Source organism: Mirounga angustirostris, unplaced genomic scaffold, assembly GCF_029215605.1.
Source record: "Mirounga angustirostris isolate CCGP_5_RB_7025 unplaced genomic scaffold, mMirAng1.0.hap1 SCAF_2, whole genome shotgun sequence".
Taxonomy (NCBI): Eukaryota; Metazoa; Chordata; class Mammalia; order Carnivora; family Phocidae; genus Mirounga; species Mirounga angustirostris.
In genome coordinates this window covers 179080745-179101746 of record NW_026991710.1, presented here as the reverse complement: position 1 = coordinate 179101746, position 21002 = coordinate 179080745, and positions in this window count along the sequence as shown.

Below are 21002 nucleotides of genomic sequence, written 5' to 3'. Positions count from 1 at the left end.
GCATCACACAAAGTTCTGTGGTCTTTCAGGCTTCTAAATCCTAGTAGTAATTTCCATATTGATGAGGGACTTAAGGTGACTAGATTTAGGACATGGGCCTGAATGAGTAGTTCTTTTCTAGAATAACTTTCAAACATTTTAGAAGCCAAAGCCTTTCTTTAAATTAAACTCTATGTGGTAGCAATGTAAATTTTCATTGTTTTGGTAGAAACGAAAAAAAGTAAAAAAAAACAAAACAAAACATAAAACTTTTTGCTTATAGATAACCTGATACATCTTCAGAGTAGTTAAGAGTTTTCCAGAGCATTGTTTAAGAACCATTGGTTTCATAGATATCTAGGGTTTTTCTGGATTTTTACTTCTTTATAAGCTTTGTAGATATTTAGGTAAAAGTATTTTGTTGTTAAGAGTATTCAAAAAGTAACACCTATAAAACATTCAAATAATCTCGTGTTATTTGAATATGCACATATATTACTGATCTTCATAGTTTCCACATACAGTTCTTTATATAAAACAATGGAGGACATCTCAAAATTAATGCAAGAAATTGTAGCTATTGCTATTTGTGAAACAGAGTTAATACTTTTTTTTTTTTAACGATTTTATTTATTTATTTAGCAGAGAGACACAGCAAGAGAGGGAACACAAGCAGGGGGAGTGGGGGAGGGAGAAGCAGGCTTCCTGCCAAGCAGGAAGCCTGACACGGGACTCAATCCCAGGACCCTGGGCCATGACCTAAGCTGAAGGCAGACGCTTAACGACTGAGCCACCCAGGCACCCCTTTACTTATATATCTTATGTATTCCATGGATGGCTTCCTAGTTTGGTTCCAACTATTTGATTCCATAATTAACATTGTGATTAATTTAATCGTGTATGTAGTGTACTAGTTTTCATTGTGTGCGTGTGTGCGTGCGTGCATGCGCGCACGCGCGCACACATGGGAGGGAGAGACATTGCTTCTCTGGTATATTTTGAGAAATTTCTGGGTGCTGGATTACACTCATATTTAGTTTTACCAAATACTAGACATTGTGCTTCAGATTGACACTTCAATTTGAACAACCAGTGAGGATCATGTCATTTTGAATATTTTAAATGTTTATTAATCTATTAGTGAGGTAGATCATTTCTTTACCACTAGCCATCATCATCTTAATAAATTTTTTCCTTGTGCCAATTTCCTTTATATAACCTTGAAAATTATTCCAGACTTTTTTTCTTGATGATTAGAGAAGTGCCTGGTGTATTTTAGAGAGTAAACTCTTATCTGCTAACTTTGTCTATGCTGTCATTATTTGATAAAAACAAATATTTTATTCTAAAGAAGTAAAATCCTGTTTTTATCAACTTTTCTCCTCATAATTTGTGACTTACAGATGAGAGCATGGCTACTATTAAGAAATAATTCCAAAAGCTCCTGGGTGGCTTAGTCAGTTAAGCATCTGCCTTAGGTCATGATCCTAGGGTCCTGGGATGCAGCCCTGCATCAGGCTCCTTACTCAGTAGGGAGCCTACTTCTCCCTCTCCATCTGCTGCTCCCCCTGCCTTGCTCTCTCTGTCAAATAAATAAATAAAATCTTAAAAAAAAAATTTCCCAATTCATGGAGTTACAAGGATATTGTTACATATTTTATTTTATTAGTTTTGTGATTTAAGTTTTACACTTAGGCAAGATATATTAATAATGATAAAAATAAACTTATTTAAGAAATAGAAGGAAAGTTAAAAAGAATGTTTATGAAAGAAAGAATACTCAAAAAATCATAAAGTAATCAAATTATAAAAGAGATACTGAGGCAGTATTAAGAATTATTGGCAGGGGCGGCTGGGTGGCTCAGTTGTTAAGCGTCTGCCTTCGGCCCAGGTCATGATCCCAGGATCCTGGGATTGAGCCCCCCATCGGGTTCCCTGCTCAGTGGGAAGCCTGCTTCTCCCTCTCCCACTCCCCCTGCTTGTATTCCCTCTTTTGCTGTGTCTCTGTCAAATAAATAAATAAAATCTTTAAAAAAAAATAATTGACAAAATGTGTAAAATAATTTAAGAAGAAGGTATCCTTAGAAGAACAACATAGACTATAATATCTAACTATGAAATATAAATACAGAATATAATTGAATTGAGTATAATGCTTTATATGAATTAATCTTATATGGGAGAGAATCTCTCACTAAAAACCTCTATAAATTGTGCTACTGGCCGTATTAAGAATTTATCAAGAATTTTATTTTGAGGGGCACCTGGGTGGCTCAATCAGTTAAGGGTCTGCCTTTGGCTGAGGTCATGATCCCAGGGTCCTGGGATGGAACCCCGCACCGGGCTCCCCGCTCAGCGGGAGTCTGCTTCTCCTTCTCCCTCTGCTACTCCCTCTGCTTGTGTTCTCTGTCAAATAAATTAATAAAATCTTTAAAAAAATTTATTCTGATAGGAATATACGATTTTACAGCGAAATTTAAAAACTATTCCATAATGAGTTTAGGATACAAAGAAAAAATAAAATTGTTCTTCTGGTTCACAGAAAGGGGAAGTGTGTATATTATTTGATAATGAGATGTTTTGCATGGCATTTTGAACTATATCTAATCTTTTTTGAAAAGGATTAAGATAGGAATAACATTGTTGTTTATACCAAAACATTATTCCATACTTTCTGTACTTGGAAGCGGTGTTGTTTTCAGGGAAGACCACAAGGGATAGACAGATCAAGTGTATTTTTCCAGAGAAGCAAGGTCAGTGGAAAGAATTTTCAGAAAAAGCTGAGGGTAGCAATTCAAACAGATTTTTTTTCCTTAAGTACATCTTAATCTATTTTAGGATAAATTCATTTTATAAGATACTCTAAGGTGGATAATAGTGTAAGATGAGAAATTGAGGAAGAATATGAGTATCTCTTTAATTAAAAGTTAATAAATTATTGACTTTAATTGACTTTTTCAATTATTCCAGTCCCTGAATGGCCATTCTATCATCTAAAGTTATTGAATGAATAGTCCACAATTTCCTGATATAAAATATTACTAATGGCAAGAAAGGGCATGACTAGAGTTTGTATTTTGACCCTCTTTTTTTTTTTTTTTTTTTTTTTAAGATTTTATTTATTTATTTGACAGAGAGAGACACAGTGAGAGAGGGAACACAAGCAGGGGGAGTGGGAGAGGGAGAAGCAGGCTCCCCGCAGAGCAGGAAGCCCGATGTGGGACTTGATTCCAGGACCTGGGAACATGACCTGAACCAAAGGCAGTCGCTTAACCGACTGAGCCACCCAGGCGCCCTTGACCCTCTTTTTTTTTTTTTTTTTGCATGTATATATAGTCATGTAACTTTTTTTTTTTTAATTTTATTATGTTAGTCACCATACAATACATCTTTGGTTTTTGATGTGGTGATCCATGATCCACTGTTTTCGTATAACACCCAGTGCTCCATGCAGTATGTGCCCTCCTTAATATCCATCACTGGGCTAATAATCCCCCCTCTCCCCTCCCCTCTAAAACCCTGTTTGTTTCCCAGAGTCCATAGTCTCTCGTGGTTCATCTCTCCCTCCAATTCCTCCCGCCATTTTTCCCTTCTTTTTCCTAATGTCCTCCAGGTTATTCCTTATGTTCCACAAATAAATGAAACCATATGATAATTGACTTTCTCTGCATGACTTATTTCACTTAGCATAATCTCCTCCAGTTCCATCCACGTTGATGTAAAAGTTGGGGATTCATCTTTTCTGATGGCTGAGTAATATTCCAGTATTTTGACCCTCTTAATGTAAATAGATTCTCCTCTATATTTCTGCCTGTTCCTTCTATCTAAATTCTCATCATTTTTACCCAAGTCCAGCAGTGTGTCTCTTTTCTTTCTAATAAATCTGGGTAATTTCCTGGAGTGTAGGAATAATCACTCATACTTGGACTACTATATAATGTACTTCACCTAGCCCTATACACAGCTATTACAGGCTATCCTAGCTCCCTTACTAGCTGTCCTGCCAAATCCTAGTACCTCAGGACAATTTCCTGTTTTGTAGAACTTATTGAAACTTTTCTAATTTTTATACATCCTAACCACTAATTCTATCTCTGTCTCTCTCTGTCATCTATTCTTCAGCAAATAAACTCCAATACTCCAGAACACTGTAATAGTTATTCTAATAACAGTCCATCAGCATATACTTTTGTTTTGTCAGGATTTTATGTTCTATTACAGACTAAGCCAATATATCCTTCACAATTATTTGGTTCTTTTGATAAATAAGAGTGTTCATCAGTGTTTAAAGGTGATGGTCATAAGTTTTCCCTGCTGCTCTATCACTATTAAAATGATGGCAAGTCTTAGAATTTGGTACACATACTGTCACTGATGTGTCATTAATCATGAAGACATTTCAAAACCTGTAGCTTAATGAAATCTCAGTTCTCTGTCCTACTAGGTGCTCTGACCACATACTGCATGAAAGATTCATTGATGCAAATGCTGTAATATTCTAGAGACAGGATTTAATTAAATTTAATTTAGGCATAAGGGAACCAGAGCCTTCTACCTCCATAACTGGTTATAGGACACTTTTGAAATTAGGTCTCAGCATCTTCCAAAGAACAAGCATGAGGGGCTATTTATATCCTTTTTATGCAAGAGAAGGAATACTCTGAACATATTTCTAGCCAATTCATGTTTTGAATATCACCAGTTTTGTCAATAAAAACCAACTTCTAACATTCATTATGTTAATTAAGAAATGTTTGGATTTTTGAGTGAATGCCAGCTAACCTACCATGGAGCATGTATTCCTGATTAAGGTAACAGACTTCCTTGTAAATTAGAATATTCGTCTATGCTTAAGAATTGTAAAGAAAATTCAGGTGCTTGGGTGGCTCAGTTGGTTAAGCGTCTGCCTTCGGCTCAGGTCATGATCTCAAGGTCCTGGGATCGAGCCCCATGTCAGGCTCCCTGCTTAGCCCGGGAGTCTGCTTCTCTTCCTCCCTCTGCCTCCTCCCCGCCATTCATGCTCACTCACTCGCTCTCTCTCTCAAATAAATAAATAAAATCTTAAAAAAAAGAATTGTAAAGAAAATCAAAGAAAATATTTTGTGGTATTTATATCTATTTTGATCAAATTCAATGTCAGGAATAGTCAGGAACCAAATGGCAATAGATATTTTTCTGAAGAGGCATGGGTATGCAGTATACAAAGGCATTAGCCCAAACCAGAGATACTCCTTCCTTTTGGGGTGAACATTATCAGAGGGATAGTATAACAATGTCCATATTAGAAAGGAGGCTTTGAGGAGAAAGCAGGGTTTATGTTTATGTTTCAATCATAGACCTTAAACCCCTGTGTCTGACACTTGATCCTCCAGACAAGGAAAATTCATGCCCAGAGAATTCTTGAACATGATCTTCAGAGTTGACAAAGAGGTCATATTATTCAGGAGAGCCCTACAACCAAGTCAGAATGCCTGGAAATAGTCCAAGTAACGTTGAGTCGAGAGGAGTCCAGCATGGAAGCAAGGATTAAGAACAGAAGACAGAAGAGAAACAAGTAGATCAGGAGATCAAAACAGTGAAAGAACACATGCAGAAATGGAGCTTGGAAAGGGACCTGGGTATGGGAGGTACAGAATAAAACTTCCAGGAATGAAAATCTGGTTTTGTGAGATTTTGTCCTGTTCTATGGACTGATCAGGCACACACCCACCAGATGTGGCCCTAGGCATTTATGAGCCAAATGTTTAAAATAAATAGATTGATTTGTATAATATATAACATATAAAATAATATATTGATTTATATAATTGATTTAGGTATTAAAATGGTTAAAATGTTTAATTATTGATAGATTTTACCAATTGATGAGTGATTTTTGCCCCCCTCAAAAAGATTAACTGTCCTCATTTATTCCAATTAGATGTAAACAAGGATTATTTTCTCATTTGCTTCATACCTTATTTTCACTCCTTTTAGATAGAACACTTCTCTTGCACAGTTGGTTTACATTAATGTGACATTTCTTACACAGGAAAAAAAAATATTATCTCTAATTGTACAATCTGTTAAGTCCCATTTTTATATATGTCTGGTACATTGCTTGGAACAGATTTATCTATTTTTTCCAAATAACTGCAGTCCTTCACAAATTGTATATATACAATCTCCTTAAAATAAAAATTTGACAATAACTTTTTCATCTGAAACCAGGTAAACTTTTAGTAATACCTAAAATGCTCTATTATCATAGAGAAAACTTTCATACCCCTAAACTTTATTCTCTTAATGTCCTTGTCTTCTGATCATGGCAAGAAAATAGTCAGGTCCAAATTGACCAATGACCTTGTGTGTGGTGACTCATTAGACACGTTTTTGAGGCATACCCATCAATAATGGAAAGGTTCTTTTTTGTTCCTTCAACTCATCATAAAACTGCTGCCATTAGTGAGTCATCACTGGAGGATTTTATTGGGCAATTATTTCTTAAGTATGCTTATCTAATTTAGGGTTCATTAAGGATGATGACAGAAGAGTCTCCCAACTAGAAGTTGTAACTTGATCCAAGATTTTATTGTCCATATATATAATTGGACTAATATTTATGCTGGGAGTGTGCCAAGTTTAGGAGTAACAGGAGTTGAAATTCTTTTCCTTTGACTAAGCATTCTTGCACGACATAAATTACATAGCATTACAAAAACCGTGGTATTTATAAATTTGATTATCAATTCTCAAAGCATGAGCTATTTACAGTAAAACAGTACACAGGAAAAAAAATCATATTTTACAAAGTTTTCCATTTAGTGTATAAGTCTTATAGATCAGGGAGTACAAATTAATTAAAAACATTTTAATTTTCAGTATTCCTACAATGTGTCAACATGAGAAGTGCCTATTTTTTTTAAGGGACGTGCAGTTTTGGGCTAGGTTACCTTTGGTAATATAGTCAATGATACTCATGAATATTAAGTGAATTCAATTGCATTTTGTTTTTATTTGACTTCAGTGATAAAATATATTCCAGATTTCCTATTATAATCTAAAAATGAGATTCATCATGAGTTTCACTGATACCTGAATTGAAATCAAACCTGATATTCAACCTAAAATGACAGGCCTTCATTGATTTCAACATTGATGATTAAACTGATTTTTTTTATATATGGGCTGATAGGTACAATCAGGGCTGCTATTCAGTCAGGACACAGCAGTGTAGTTGAGTTGGTTGTTTAGGAGACAGGGTCTTTTGCTCTGGGTGTGCTGATTTTGATTGGTTGATTTCTGTGCCATACAGGTTACTGAATATCACTATTAGAAGGTTCCTGTCCCATGTTATTGACTATAGTATCCCTTTCAGCATCACTCACTCACTAAAGGAATGAGGAAATGGTAGAAACTAGAGTCATTGGGGATTTATCACATCATTAGTTAGGAAAAGTGAATGATTTTATTTTTAAATTTTACTTTCTTTTTATAATTTATTTCCTCTAAGGTGTGCTCAGTATTTATAATTATCAGTGTTCTTTATTTTTATTTAAAAAAATACTACCTAGAGCCAAATAGGTTTTATTTATACTGATGAAATTTTTATGAGAAAGCTTTCAAAAATTATTCCGGTAGCTTGGAAGAGTGTATGGTATTCATAAAATAACCAACTTCCAGAGAGTAACTAGAGAAAAATCTGGTTCATTGAAGGGTCTCTGCTCAGAGAATGAGAAAGATACTCTATTTTCACCAGTATAGTACCTTGTGCTGTAACCACTTATGGGAATCAATGTCACTTCATCTCTTTGCTCTTATTGTAGTTTTTAAACATTTTCCTCTTCCCTCCTTCTCCTTTTTCTCTACTTCTTCCTCCCTTTCCTTTCCTTCCCTTCCTCTCTTCCTTTTTTTCCTCCTTCTTGCCTCCCTCCCTCCCTTCTTCTCTTCCTCATTCTGAGGTACAGGCTTGTATAGCTGTTGCCTTAACCCTCCTACCCTCCTCTTTCCAATACATCCTCTCAGGTGGAAAAAAACTGATTGTGTGACTAAACCCTCAATGCTCTCTAGATGAGTTACTCATTCTAGCATAGCCATTTACAGCAGGGAACCTAAGAACATATAACTGCTTTTCTCTGCAGAGATAAGTATGGGTGGCAGGCTTTATTTACCCTGTACAGTGTGTCTCCCTTGTCTATTGAGAAAATGGCTACTTATTTTCAAAGAGCAGCATCTTTGTAGAACCTTCTCTAAATCATATTCTGTGCTCCTTTATTATAGCAATTTACAAATCTTTTTAACTAGACTATAAAATCTTTAAGGGCAAGAAACCCTTTATTTGTTTTACGTATCTTTATTTTTATTTATTTATTTTTACTTATAATTTTTTTATTATCTTAGTCATCATACCAGTAGTTTTTGACGCAGTATGTATCTTTAAACTGTAGTAGTCATTATATAAATATTTGGTGGATGGATGGAGGGAGGAAGAGAGGGAGGGAGGAAGGTAGGACCCAGGGAAGGAGGTAGGACCCAGGGAGGAAGGTAGGACCCAGGCAGGAAGTGCTTAAACTGCTAGTTGATGTAGTGGTTAGGAGAGTTAAAAAAGCATTAAAGCCTTAATTTCTCCTAATATGTTCATTACAACTGGTTGGCATTATTTAGGATTTTTGATAAACTATAATTAAGGCAGCTATTATTATGTCATTAACCTTGACTTTAGGGAACACAATTGGAATTCCTTTTTAAATGGTTTGTCTTTTTTTGAAACAACTAAAATTAAATATGATAAAAAAGTCCACTATCCAAATCCACACATCTTGGCAACCTTCTCTATTACTGTACATTCTCTTCATTCTCATGGATTTGTTTACTGATAAGCCAAACAAAATCTCCCAGATTTATTTCCCGCAAACAAATTTCTAACCTCCAGCTCAATTTTATTCAGTTGCCCAAACAACACACTCTTGGATGTCTCTATAACATGTAGATATCTTCAACAGAGGTGTCACACACTGAATTATTCTTTTTTTTCTTTTTTTTTTAAAGATTTTTATTTATTTATTTGACAGAGAGAGACACAGCGAGAGAGGGAACACAAGCAGGGGGGTGGGAGAGGGAGAAGCAGGCTTCCCGCTGAGCAGGGAGCCCGATGCGGGGCTCGATCCCAGGACCCTGGGATCATGACCTGAGCCGAAGGTAGACGCTTAACGACTGAGCCACCCAGGCGCCCCTGAATTATTCTTTTATATATTTAAATCTAGTCCCCAGCAAGTATTCTTGTCTTGCAATTTGGCACCCCTCTTCATCATTTCAAACCAGACACCGGAAAATTATTCTTAGACTTGACAACCTCACCTCTCATATATAATCCATTACCAAGTCTTTTTGATTCTACTCATACATATTCTAGAATCTTCTCACTTCAAGTCTTGTCATCCAAGTCCAGTAATCATCTTTCATGTTCCATTCTTTCATGTTTCATTCATTCTTTTTCCAATCTCCTCCCCACACAGCATTACAGGGTAAGAGGAGGAGGACCTAGGACATGACCAAAATAAAAGCAAAGGAACCAGAATTCAACTCAAGTACCCGTAGTAACTGCTTCACTTCCCATTTTAGAGAATGAATAAAAAGAGTGGATTTTTTTTGTTTACCTGCCATTTTAATTTACTTGTTAGTATAGACTGGTCCAAAAACTTAAGTGAATACTGGATTGAGACAATGTTTTGTCTTTTCAGTCTGCTTTTACGCTGGATTTTCTTTTAAAAAAACTTAAACATGTTAACAAAGTGATTCTCAACCCTCTATGCATGTTATAAATACCAGAAAAGCTTTTAAAAAAATGCTCCAGTCACACCAGAAAGATTTAGAGTCTCCAGTGGTGAGGCCCAGGCTTAGATATTTTTTAAAGCTGCCCAGGGGATACCAATATGTAGCCTAGGTTTGAGGCCCACTGCCATCTGCCACTCTAGTTTGCTATTTGACACTTAACCATATGTTTGAAAAGCTCACAAAGTATAGAGAAGTTGAATCACTGTGTTATAAACCTGAAACTAACATGTGTCAACTATACTCAAATTAAAAAAAAAAATGAAAAAAGAAATGCTCACAGCAAAGTGCCTGGCACATATAAACCTTTCAGTAGAGGTTGATAATTATTAATGTTATTAGGCTATACACTTTGCTCTTGGTACTTCTTTCTGGCATAAAGATGCAACACCTAGTGTATGTTCTTCCTAAATATTCGGTCTTTCTGATTCAACATAAGATTTTCCAGCAGCTTAGGGACACCTGGGTGGCTCAGTTGGTTAAGCGTCTGCCTTTGGCTCAGGTCATGATTCCAGGGTCCTGGGATTGAGTCCCGCATTGGGCTCCTTGCTCAGCAGGGAACCTGCTTCTCCCTCTGCCTGCTGCTTCCCCTGCTATGCTTTCTCTCTCTCTGACAAATAAGTTAATTTTTTTTTTTTTTCCAGCAGCCTTGATAGATAGATACATAGAGATACAGATACATAAAGATAGATTGATAGAGATACAGAAACAGAGAGATAGATAGAGGTACAGAAACATAGAGATAGATATATTATTTTTTTGAGAAAAGTATTATTCTAAAGCTCCTCATTTCATCTTTGGGTTTCTTATCACACTAGTAAAAGAGCTGGCAAGTTGTCCACAAAACTGGAAATGTCATGTATCAACCCTCCCATTCACACACATATAAATGCATTGTTAACTGTGTTTTAGGAACTGTTCTGTTATTTTAATTATTTAATTCATTCAGTCTTCACACTATTCAATTTTAACCTGATTTATAGATGAATATACTGAGAACCAGAAGATTTAAGTAATTTTTTCAAGATTATAGGGCAGAGGTAGGATTTGAACCCAGGTAGTATCCTTTTGGAGTTCTTGTCCTTAAGTATCACATCAAATAACAAAACTTGTTGGGAATAAATGTTAGCAATAAAATTTAAAAATTAAGTCACTAAATTATTATAAAAGTTAATAAATATTACTGGTTATAGTGATATTGTCTTAATTCAGATTTCATGTGTAGTAACTTTTGTTGGAATCTGCACTATTAATTTTTATTGTTTTTCCCGATAAAATTTGACTTAAAGTAAGTACAGTGATATACTCTTCTTTTTGGTACCATCCCATCCCCCCAAATTTCATCACTTGGATTTAGCATGCACTTGGTTTTTTAGTCTTTCAGTTTTAGAACTACTTACCTTTTTTTTTTTTTTTTTAAGATTTTATTTATTTGACAGAGAGAGACACAGTGAGAGAGGGAATGCAAGCAGGGGTAGTGAGAGAGGGAAAAGCAGGCTTCCCACGGAACAGGGAGCCCGATGCAGGGCTCCAACCCAGGATGCTGGGATCGACCTGAGCGGAAGGCAGATGCTTAACAACTGAGCCACCCAGGTGCCCAAGAACTACTTATATTTTTAATATACATCTCATTGATTCCATAGCCTTTGAATTGTCAAGAACCTCTGAAGAGAAATTAAATGTTTATATTTGAGATTGATGTGTGTGTGTGTGTTTTTTTTTTTTAGTAGGCTCCACGCCCAACGAGGAGCCCAATGTGGGGCTTGAACTCCCCAAGGCTTAATTGAGCCACCCAGGCACCCTGAGATTGATTTTAATAAGGGAGAGAGGGTGCCATTTATTTATTTATTTATTTATTTATTTATTTATTTATTTATTTATTTATTTATTTAATGGTTTTTGGTAAAAAGATTACAAAGTGTCTATCTGAAGTAGATTCCAAAAACCAACAAAAGCATTTCAGGTTTTTTCTTTGCCTTATTTGAGAAACTTGTTTCTGTTCATCTGGGAATTTAAATGGTTGCTCAGTGAGATCAATAGCTTCTCCCTTGGGGAATGTAAAACTTGTATCACCAATACAAGAGGCCCAGCAAACATCAGAAACAAAGAAGACAATCTCTTGTTAATTGCGACCTGAAGGAAAGACCCTTGGGGAGCAAATTTGAAGAGTCCCTGTCCATTTCTTTCTGGAGTCAGCAACAAGGGAACACTGATGGCTTTTTAAAAAGCAATAAAAAAGTGAAGTCCATCTTTCCCTTTAAGTCTACACATTGATATTCAATTATCTTTGCCAGATGGAAATAGATTTTCTAATGATGAACGCCTATACTTTTGAAGTGTGCTCTTCAAAAGAGCCGAGAGAAGTTATGAAGAGAGACATTCATTTAATTGTAGTTACTTATAATTTGTCCAGGCAGTTCTTTATTTGAGAAGTAATACTGAATTTAAAAAATTATAGTAATGTAGGACAGTTGTGCATCTCCTATATTTACTGAATGTTTTGTATTTGATTTTTTTTAGTATCTTTTTTGTTGTTGTTGTTTTGTTTGTTTTTAAGATTTTTTATTTATTTATTTGACAGAGACAGAGACAGCGAGAGCAGGAACACAAGCAGGGGGAGTGGGAGAGGGAGAAGCAGGCTTCTCGCCGAGCAGGGAGCCTGATGTGGGGCTCGATCCCAGCACCCTGGAATCATGACCTGAGCCAAAGGCAGACGCTTAACGACTGAGCCACCCAGGCGCCCCTTTTTTAGTATCTTAAAACTCAGATGCATGGCATAAAATTAAGCTCCTACATCTATGTATATTAAGTTAAATATCTTCCATTTTTTTTCAGTGAGGATAGGGAGTCATATTTAAAGTAAAACGCACGCCAATTAGCAGTTCCTTTTGATATAGTTATCAATCCTTCCCTGGTTTAAGAGTGTTGCAAACAGGGGCGCTTGGGTGGCTTAGTTGGTTGAGCGACTGCCTTTGGCTCAGGTCATGATCCTGGGGTCCTGGGATTGAGCCCCGCATCAGGCTCCCTGCTCGGCGGGAGGCCTGCTTCTCCCTCTCCCATTCCCCCTGCTTGTGTTCTCTCTCTCTCTGTCGAATAAATAAATAAAATCTTTAAAAAAAACAAAAAGTGTTGCAAACAGCACAGAAGAAAGAATTGAGGGAACTGTCTTTTGCTTGAATAATAAAGCATGAATAAACCTGAAGTTACTAAGTAAGGTTGGCACTTTAGACTTCTGACATCTTATAAAAATACTAAAGTCTCTTGTGAAGACATGATTATTAGTGGTGTTTTCTCCAAATCAGCAAAGTGGGGATATTAAATTATTTAGCATGTTGCTTAAAATGCTGTGAGATAAGGGTAGATAATTTATCATATTTATCGTAGCTAAAGAAGGTCATGAGCACTTATCAACATAGTTCATAATATCTCTTGCTTGAGACTTAGTATTGGATCCTTGAGAAATGACAGCAATATTTATAAATCTTTATGAAAGTTTCCTAAAATTATGGAGATCATGTGAAAGCCGGTAGCTAATTACTCAAAATATAGCATAAATACTGCTAAAATATAATTCCATTTCTTCTGAAAAGAGAAAATATATTTGTGACTTCTTTTGGGCTATATTAATTTGTATTGCTGCTTTAAGAAATTGCCACACTTTGTGGTTTAAAACAGCGTAAACTTATTATCTTACTGCTTTAGATGTCAGAAGTTTGATAGGGGTCTCACTGGGCTAAATCCAAGTTGTTGGCAGGGTTGTTTCCTTTCTGGAGGCCAGAAAATAATCAGTTTTCTTGCCTTTTCCAGCTTCGAGAAGCCACCCACATGCCTTGGCTTTTAGCCTTTTCTCTCCATCTTCAAAGTAGCAATACTGCATCTCTCTGACCCTACTTCTGTAGTCAGTATCTTTCTCTGAACACAGACTGGATAGGTTTTCCATGTTTATGGACCTGTGTGGTAAGATTGGGCCCACTTGGATAATCCAGAAAACCTCCTATCTCAGGGTCCTCAACTTAATAACACATGCATAGTCCTATTTACCAGGTAAGGTGTGCATTCCACAGGGTTAGTGTGTGGACCGTGCCATTATTCTGCCAATCACATGAACTTTATTGAAGAATAACTTCATTATAGGTGGCCATTGGTTTATCAGTTTTTGTTTGTGGTGTAGGTACTTCTTTCTCTAATCATTGCCAAATCATATCCTGATTTTAGAATGACAGAATGTTAGATTTGGAAGGGAGACATAGAGATCATGTAGTTCAAACTTTCCATTTTAAGGGTGAGATGAATAAAATTCACTAGCGATAGTAAGTGATCACAGGCACTAATTGTGTTTTATTTAGGACTCTATTTTTTTTTTTTTAAGGTTTTATTTATTTGACAGAGAGAAAGACAGCCAGAGAGGGAACACAAGCAGGGGGAGTGGGAGAGGGAGAAGCAGGCTTCCTGCGGAGTAGGGAGCCTGATGTGGGGCTGGATCCCAGGACTCTGGGATCATGACCTGAGCCAAAGGCAGACGCTTAACGACTGAGCCACCCAGGCGCCCTAGGACTCTATTTTTTAAAGCAGTTTTAGGTTGCAGTAAAATTGAGAAGAAGATCAACAGATTTCTCATATACTGCCTGTCCGCAATACACACACGGTCTCCCCCCTTATCAGTGTTACCTACCAGAGTGGTTTACTCTCAGTGTTTTATATTCTATGGGTTTGAGCAAATATATAATTATGTATATCCATAATTATAATATCATACAGGTAATCTCACTGCCCTAAAAATCTTCTGTGCTCCACCTATTCCACTCTCTTCCCCAAATTCTGGCAATCACCCATTTTTTTATTATCTTCATAGCTCTGCCTTTTCCAGAATGTCATATAATTGGAATCACATAGCATGTAGCCTTTTTTTTTAAAATTATGTTATGTTAATCACCATACATTACATCTTTTAAAATGGGCTTCTTGCACTTAGTGTTATGCATTTCTTTCCTTCATGTCTTTTCATGGCTTGATAACTCGCACTTATTTTTAGCACTGAATAATATTCCATTATCTGGATGTATCACAGTTTATCTGTTTTCCTACTGTCTTAATCTGTTTGGGTTGCTATAACACAATACCATAGATGAGGAGGCCTATAAAAAACATTTATTTCTTATAGTCTAAACGCTGGAAAGTCCAAGATCAAGGCACAGGTGGGATTCAGTGTCTAATGAGGATCCGCTTCTTGGTACATAGATGGCTGTCTTTTTTGTAGTGTCGCCACATGGCAGAAGGGGCAAGAGACCTCTCTAGGGTCTCTTCTATGAAGGCACTAATCCCATTCATGAGGGCTTTGCCTTCATGAGCTAATCACCTCCCAAAGGCCCCACCTCCTAGTACCATCACACTGGTGGTTAGATTTCAACATCTGAAGTATGAGAGGACACAAACTTTCAGTCTCTAACATATACCGAAGGATATCTTGGCTGCTTCTAAGTGTTGGCAATTATGACTAAAGCTGCTATAAACATCTGCGTGCAGGCTTTTGTGTGGACATAAGTTTTCAGCTCCTTTGGGTAAATATCAAGGAGTGTGATTGCTGGATCCCATGCTAAGAGTGTGTTTGGTTTTATAAGAAACCTCCAAATTGTCTTCCAAAGTGGGTGTAACATTTTACATTCCCAGGAGCAGTGAATGAGAGTTCCTACTATTTTACATTCTTAGCAATTAGTGTTGTCAGGGCATTACTTCTTCAGTGGTGATGACCAGGTTTCCTAATTTGCTATAAAACTGTTAAAAATTTATCATAATTTTTTAAATTAAGCTCCAAAGCAGTTTTGTATGGGAACAAACCTTATTATATTTATTGTTCTTCAACAAGTGTCTAAAACCTAATAATATGTGTGTATCAATAATATTTTGAATGATAAACTATTAAGAAAACAAACATTTAATTCTGTTTTTACAAGAAAAGAGAACTTTGGCTTTTTCCAAAGAGGAGTGATGCTATACATTTTTCATGGTTGCCAGGATTTCCAGACTGTTCTTTTTAATGTTAGAGTCCTTTTTTTACAGTTCTATCTCAAAGAAATCAATTACTCAGAATAGACAATTTCCATCTCATTGCAGTGAGCTTGCTTTTATTTATGTTTGTGCATCATGCTATTGATGAGAGAAGTATCAAAGGGGTAAATGAGACATGTTGTGATATACCTCACACTCAGGAGCTGCATCCTGAGGACACATGTTACATTACTTGAAGTCCCAAGGAGTGTTTGGAAATGTGGTCTAACCAAGGAGGAGGACTTGGGAAGGCAATGATACAATCTTTCAAGAATTTTGAAATTGTCTAGGAGCCATAAGATAGCATTTTTGCCCAAGTTTAGATGTAAATTAAATTTAAAATAACTTATGATTGAAAATATTATGCTTATTTGAAATGTATATATTAGTACTCTGTTAACCTTTGTCTTTTTAAATTTTTAAAAAAATTTTATTATGTTTTGTTAGTCACCATATAGTACATCATTAGTTTTTGATGTAGTGTTCCATGATTCATTGTTTGCGTATAACACCCAGTGCTCCATGCAATACGTACCCTCCTTAGTGCCCATCACCGGGCTAGCCCATCCCCCACCTCCCTCCCCTCTAACCCTCCTTTTGTTTCTCAGAGTCCATACTCTCTCATGGTTCATCTCTGCCTCTGATTCCCCCCCTTCATTTTTCCCTTTCTTCTCCTAATGTCCTCCATGCTATTCCGTATGTTCCACAAATAAATGAAACCATATGATAATTGACTTTCTCTGCCTGACTTATTTCACTTAGCATAATCTCCTCCAATCCCATCCATGTTGATGCAAAAGTTGGGTATTCATCCTTTCTGATAACCTTTGCCTTGAGAGCATTTTCTTGGTTGATTGGTTGATGAACACTTCAAGAATATGTAATGCATAGAGCAAGTGTTATTGTCATCATTTTATAGATAAGAATTTGAACCTGGGTGAAGTCACTTTCCCAAACTCCTACCCCTTAACCATGCTCCCACTTTCCTTGGTGGATTAGTGTATGCATCTGACATAATATCAACATAATAAATTAATATAAAAGAAATAACATGAATTCCACTTCCTGTTTCAGAATTTCCCTATTTCTTCTCTATACAAAGTTAAGAATGAGAACATTAAACACAATTTAAAAAAAAAAGCGAAGTACTTTTTACAGGATTTTCATCTATCTACATTTTTGTGTCATCACTTCCTAGATAAGGAGATGAGCGTGGAAAAAGAAAGCTGAGGGGGTGGAATTCGAAAATAGTTTCTTGTCTCAATACCACACGTTCATATTATGATGATATATTGTACTGTTGGCATTTTTTTCTTTGAGTCAGAGAGAGTATGAAATTAAATGGTTTAAATAGAAGCCAAAGGATCTGCAATAGATTCTAGGAGTATTGTGCTTATTATAAGCATTTTAAGACAAGTTGTTGGAGGTGGGGGAAAGGGATTGATTGGGGAGATCCAGAAAGTCATGCTAATTTGAGTACTCCTTGAACATAGGGCACATAGGCATGTGGACTAGATACTATTTTGATTCCTATAGATGATTATTTGAAATGTGCACCAAGTTTTTATTAAAGAGCAATGGCCATATAGCAATGTAATGTATTATTTATAGTAATAATTTAAGCCATATCCATCATAGCATGTTAAAAAAATCTATAAGGGAGAACAATTCTTATGTCTTTATTACATGAGGCATTACATTAAACTTGTATGGTTTTGAGAAAAAGAAATGTAAGAATATAGACTAGGTTTTAGTAGCGGTTGAAAAACATTATCCTTTATAAAATGGAATAGAATTGATGTTTTAATATTCTTTCTTCATTACAAACAATGAGGTGATTTAATATGCACTAAATAATTACTCTGAAAGGAATCAATCTTTTCTTTGCCTCAATGATTTATATAGATTTTTCTCATAAACTTTCTATGTCTTTCAGAATCATAGTAAGGAAGTTTATTGTTTGTTTGGTCCTGTGTATTTTTACTCATAAATGATCATGCATGCTTTCTGTATTCATTCTTCCACTTAGTTCCTTCATCCTTTTAATCTGATCAGAGATTTAAAATCAGTCATTGAATAAGTGCAAGAAGGGTTAATAAAAGATGGTGAGGTTCAATATGGACACAGCAAAGTGAGAGCTAGAGTTTGTGATGAAATCATGTTTAGTAGTGGCCAGAGTACCTTTCATTCTGGTATGCACATCTATTAATCAGCTCAGTCATTTACCCCACCTGCAAGACTGTGCCCTACAATCTTATCAGTTAATGTCTTTTTTTTCATTTACCGATAAAGGTCACTGTTATATGTATTGGTCACTCATTTTTTAAGAAATTATGATGCCCTCTTTATATTTTTTATTTCCTTTATGGGTCTTTTCTAGTGAATTTATGTGAGCTTCAATTATTAAGATTATTAACTCCTGTCTTACTTCCCACAATTGTTTTTACATTTGTCATTGACCATTTAATATTGTTTACATATATACAGAACTTTATTATTTTTTTAAAAGATTTTATTTATTTATTTGATAGAGCACAGCAGGGAGAGCAGCAGGCAGAGGGAGAGGGAGAAGCAGGCCCCCCACTGAGCAGAGAGCCTGAATGGGGGCTCCATTCCAGGACTCCCAGAATCATGACCTAAGCAGAAGGCAGACGCTTAACCCACTGAGCCACACAGGCGCCCCTACACAGAACTTTAAAAAATATTTTGTAACTTCCTCCATTTAAGTTTAGAAACTTTCTCAATTAAAAATTAGGAAGTAGGGGCACCTGGGTGGCTCAGGCTTCTGTCTTCGGCTCAGGTCATGATCCCAGGGTCCTGGGATCGAGTCCCGCATCGGGCTCCCTGCTCAGTGGGAAGCCTGCTTCTCCCTCTCCCACTCCCCCTGCTTGTGTTCCCTCTCTTGCTGTCTCGCTCTGTCAAGTAATTAATTAATTAATTAAAAAATAAAAATTTGGAAATATTCTCCAAATTTCTTCTAGTTTTTAAAAATATGGATAGGATTTTACATGATTAATTACTTCAGTGATGTATATGTATTTTATGTTGTATTTAGCAGGAGACAAAGAGCTAAACTATTTTTCTCAAATAGAATAATAATTCATTATATCTTGACTGTCCCTTATTTTCTTCCAGTTTGTGATACCTCTTTTGTCATGCACTAATTTAAATAAGAACAATGGCCTGTCTGTAAATTAGTCTGTTTTGGGGGCTAGTATTATACTAATTTATTTATTTTTGTTTCTACATATGACTAAATATTTCATAGGGCTAATGCTCCATCTTCACCAATAATCAAAGTAATGCAAAACGAAGGTGTAAAAAATATATATGTTTTGTTCTTTAAATTAGCATGTCAAAAATGCAAAATGACAATGTAGGCAGAAAGCTTAAATTGTAACGGTGTCTTGGGGAAAATAATTTAGGTAAGTTAATCAGGAAATTCCTGACGTATGATTATCTATGGAAAGAAAATGACGAGAAATCTAAATAAAGATTTATGCATGAGAATTTTCTATTTTAAAAATAATCTCTATGCTGAGGACACCCAAATTTATCTCCAGTCAGGACTTCTCCTTTGAATTCCAGATTTGTACATTTAGCTGCCTACTTGACATCTCCACTTAGATATCAAACTTAAGGTTGTGGAAAATGGACATGACCTTGACCCTCAACCTGTTCTTCTAGCAGTCTGTTCCATTTCACTAAATGGCGTATTGTTTCTTCCAGCTGCTCAAGCCAAAAAACCTGTCATCATCCTTGACCCATTTTATTCTCTTATACCCCACATCTGATCTAATACATGCAATAATTGGTTCTCTTCCCTTCCTCCATTGCAACACTGGCCCAAGTCGTTATGCCCTTACCTCTTATACTGCAGTAGCTTCTCAGTCAGCATCCCTGCACCTGACTTGCCCCTTTCAGTCTATTTCAGCTCAGAAGCCAGAGTTAACATCAGTTTCATCATGCTGTTCCTCTGCTCGAAACCTTTCAGTGACTTCTCAGCTCATTTAGAGTAGAAGGCAAGCAGTTTCAATGGTCTGAAAGGCTTAAAATTGACCCTCTTGGGGTATCTTTGATTTTATCTATTTCCCTCCTCCTCAGTCAGTATGACCTGCTCCTACTTAAACCTGCCAGGCATGCTCTTCTCAGGGTTTTGCTTATGCTTTCTTCTGGAATAGTCTTCCCCCTTCCCCAATGCCACCCCTTTTCCTGATGATTTTGTTCCCACACATCCTTGAACTCTTTACTCAAATTTCTTCTCTTGAGGCCTTCTCTGGCCACCTCAACCTAAATTTGTGACCACCCCCTCCACTTTCTTTTCTACTTCCCTGTTGTATTTTTCCCCCTTGGTATTCATTTTTATTTATATTTATTTATTTATTTATTTATTTATTTATTTATTTATTTATTAATTTAATTTATTTATTTAAGATTTTATTTATTAATTTGACAGAGAGAGCGAGAGCAGGAACACAAGCAGAGGGAGTGGGAGAGGGAGAAGCAGGCTTCCCTCAGAGCAGGGAGCCCGATGCGGGGCTCAATCCCAGGACCCTGGGGTCATGACCTGAGCCGAAGGCAGACGCTTAACGACTGAGCCACCCAGGCACCCCTGGGTGTTCATTTTTATCTGATATACCACATGTTATTTTATCACATTTATTTTTTGTCTCTTCAACTAGTATATCAGTTCTCTGAAGGCAGGGATTTTCTCAGTTTTTCTCTGCTATGTTCCAGCATGTAAAACAATACCTGGCACATAGAAAGCCCTCAATAATTATGTATGGAAATAGTATGAAGTTATTGAAAGTTGTGACAAATTATAAACAGTCTTCAACAAAGAGTGTGCAGTACAAAGGAACTAGCTTTAAAAGCTATGGGCATTCATGGGGTACAATATTATGTGGTCAAAAAATTTATAATGACAAGTAATATGCTATTGCATTAAGTGAAAGGCTAAGTATAAAATAATTTATATGATATAAGGCCATCTATGGTTGAAGAAGACAGACTAGATGGAAATATGCTGAAAGTCTAACATATATTGATCTCAGTTGTATGGGTGTTTTTTATTCTGTTTCTTGATATTTCTCTGTGCTTTCCAAATTTTCTACAATGAGTTGCGTTACCTTTTTAACCAGAGAAACAACAAAAGCCCCCAAAGATTC